This window comes from Sciurus vulgaris (assembly GCF_902686455.1).
Source record: "Sciurus vulgaris genome assembly, chromosome: 8".
Lineage (NCBI taxonomy): Eukaryota > Metazoa > Chordata > Mammalia > Rodentia > Sciuridae > Sciurus > Sciurus vulgaris.
Genome location: NC_136468.1, coordinates 98,313,126 through 98,316,361, shown reverse-complemented (window position 1 = coordinate 98,316,361; position 3,236 = coordinate 98,313,126).

The following is a 3,236-nucleotide window of genomic DNA, read 5'->3' as shown; positions in this document are numbered from 1 at the left end:
TGGCAGTGGTGCCACTAGCACCCTGAAGGGCATCGCAATTTAAGGGGATTGGTGAGGAGAATGAGACTTGGCTCGGAAGGAATATGCTTCTCCAACTAGCTGCAGTGTTTAACAAATAATCACACACTGGGGGCAATTTCAAGGTCAAGGTGGGAGAGTAGAGCTGCTACATTGGCTGTTCCCCACTTGCCTCTCTCTTGGCAAACCATAACGTTCTCCAAATTAAAAGTCCCTTCCTGAAGAGAGGCAAGTCCCTTCCTGAAGAAATGATACCAGTTATTTATCATAGCCACTTCCCAGCCTCCACTCCCAGGCCCTCACAATAAACCTCGGGCTCAAGGACATTGCTTCAAGAGCACATTGCATTGAGACCGCTCTCCTCCATCATCAATTGGTAATGCCTCAAGTCTAGAGGTTTTTGTTATCTAGGTGTTTAGCATCTTGAAGAACAAAGCTCATCAGGCTATGTTTAAGTACTGTTAGGATCCATCATATGAAATCAAGAAAAAAGAAAACTAAAAGATTACCCTTACTTTTCAAGTTTATACCTTCTTTTCATTTGCATTTGATATCAAGGGTGAAGAAGAGTGAACCAGGTGAAAGAGGGAGAGAACATTCCTGAATGAAGGACACAGAAGCAAGAGAAAATAGGTATAGTATTGAGTTTAAGCACTAAACTGGAGGATAATCTGGAGCCAGAACAATGATGTCCTCAAAAGTTATTTTAAGTATTTTGTTAGCAAAACTGGGGATGTTGGGAGCCTTCAATCCATTTAAAGCTAGGGAGGGGCATCATCCGGTATGTTCCTTAGAAAGCTAATTCAGGTGTCAGTGTGAAGAATGAGTAGGGCCAGAGGAAAGGCAGGAAAACCAAGCTGGAAACTCTTATAATGCAGTCAAAGATCTTAGCTGAGCTAAAATGGTGGTGTTGGGAATGGTAAGGGTGGACGGTGTTAGGAATTATAGAGAAATATTTAGATTCAAAGAGCTTTCTGGTTTGGGTCACTGGGAGTTCAGCTCTGAGTAGGGAGAGAAGATAAATTTCAGTTACCATCTTCCTTCATCATGCCAAGGGACATTTGGCAAAGAATTCTTCAGCCCCAAATATCAAAATGACAAGACTGACAACCCCTGGAGCAGCAGAGTGTTGAGAATGAGAAGAGAACTGAGGATGGAATCCTACAGAACTCCAGCCACCTAGAGGATGGAAAGAAAAGCAGGCACTTCCGGAACCTGAATGGAGTCACCTGAGAGAAGCCAGGGTCTCCTTAGCTAAGGAATATTGGACTGAATGCTGAAATAGGGAGTTCTAGAATCACAGTCTTCTTGGGGACATGAATTTTCGGAAGGGAAGTTGAGAAGCACTCCTGAAGATACTTCCTTCGCTGTAGAAACCGCTGCCTCCACTGCTGTAGAAACACAAGAGATTGATGGGCTGATGGCGTAAGCAAAGACCTTTATGAAGAAGGACTCTTCATCTCTACTCACCTTTTCTTAAAGGACATGCATCCCAAGAACATCAAGGAAAACGATGAAATGTTGGGACATGGAACTTGTTTAATTAAGAAAAGCAGCAGATTCAAGCTGTCTGCAGAAGTTTTCAAGTTCCCCCTCTTCAAACAACTCATAGGAAAAGGGTAGGTCATTCTGCGCTTTCTCTTGCTCCTTCAGTAGAAACTTAAGAATTTTTTTTTCACTTAGGGAGTGGTTTAGACTCAGAATTTCACTGCTGGAAATGGCTTGAAATATTATCTAGCTATCCTTCTCGCTTGATGTTTTACTGGTCTATTTTGGCATCTTCTGAGCTTGAGATCTGTTCTGTAGGCATTTGGAATACATATCTAGGTTAGATTTGCTGTCCTAGGGCACCTTGAGCTGTGCTTTAAAAGGCTAAATAGGGCCTGACTCCTCTGGTGAATATTGAAATGTATTTGTCTCATTTATCCTTTTTACTTACCATGTTTAATTGATGTTCCTAGGGGAATAAGAAAGTGAATTTAAAGTTTTTACTTCATACCTTGCCCACTACAGAGGCCCAATAAATGTCAGTTGTTATTGTTTAGTCAGAAATTTTAATCCTCAGTCTTGGTCAGGGTCACAACTAAACTAACTTTGTGGGTCTAGGGTTAGGAGAGAAAAAAACATCTGCCTTAAGTTCAGATTTCAAATTAAACTGTTTTCAAAGATTAACATTTACACAACATTTCCATTTTGCTATATTTTTATTTATTTATTTATTTATATTTATTTTTCTTATAAAATATATATTAGATGCTATGTTGCCTAAAAACCTGATGCATACTCAAAATAATAAAGCCTCCCTTTCCTCTGGGTAATTGGGCCAGCAGTTGGTTTTACTGACTCTTCCTAATCAAGTAAGAGAAAAGAGAAAATAAAGCATACATACTTGTTTCCCAGAGAAACAGCTTCTTGCTGAACTCAAGTAATCAGTCTTGAAGCACATCAAAGGTCAAGATTTTAGGCTGCTGGAATGGAAAGGAGGGGAAATCATTTTGCGGTGTCCAGAAGTTTCTTTGTTTTCTCCCAGGTTCCCCACATGCTGGAGAGGGGACTAACCAGTTAGAAGAAGGAAGAGGGAAAGTTGATGGTCACTAGATATTTCTCAAACTAGAAGATGTTCTCATACCTCTGGGCAGTCCTGTTTAGTTTCTGGAGAAGGCACAAACCAAGTGCCATTCTGGAAAAACTTGAGCCAAAGCTAATGTCCAGTAGCCACAATAATAACAACAATAATAACAAAAACAAACTTCACACAACTAGGACTAGGGTGGGGTGGTTTATATAAAGTGTGCGCTCCCTGTTTCCACGTTTACTGCACCATCCCTCGGTCCCACAGCACACTCACTAGTCAGCGCTTCTCATGCCCCCTGCTGGAGAAAGCAAATGCGTTTCAGAATGTGAGGGTAGCCGCACTTCCCCTTTCCCTCCAACTCTTATCTATAGTCCGGAAAACTCTAAGGCAGAAGGAGCAAAGAGCTTTTTCTCTCTTTCTTGAAATTCTGTCCTGTGCCCTCTTGTATGCGGTGTCCAAAACGATTGCCAGATGCTCTTGATCCGAAGAAAAAGGATTAGGCCAGACTGAAAATGAGGGACTTTGGAGGAAATGCAGGATTCCAGCCCTTGGCTTTGGCGGGGGGAGATGATGTCACCCCTTCTGCATGGTGGGGACGGGGGTGGGGCTGCAGAGGGAGAGCCCGCGCCGCTCTTGCAGCTGC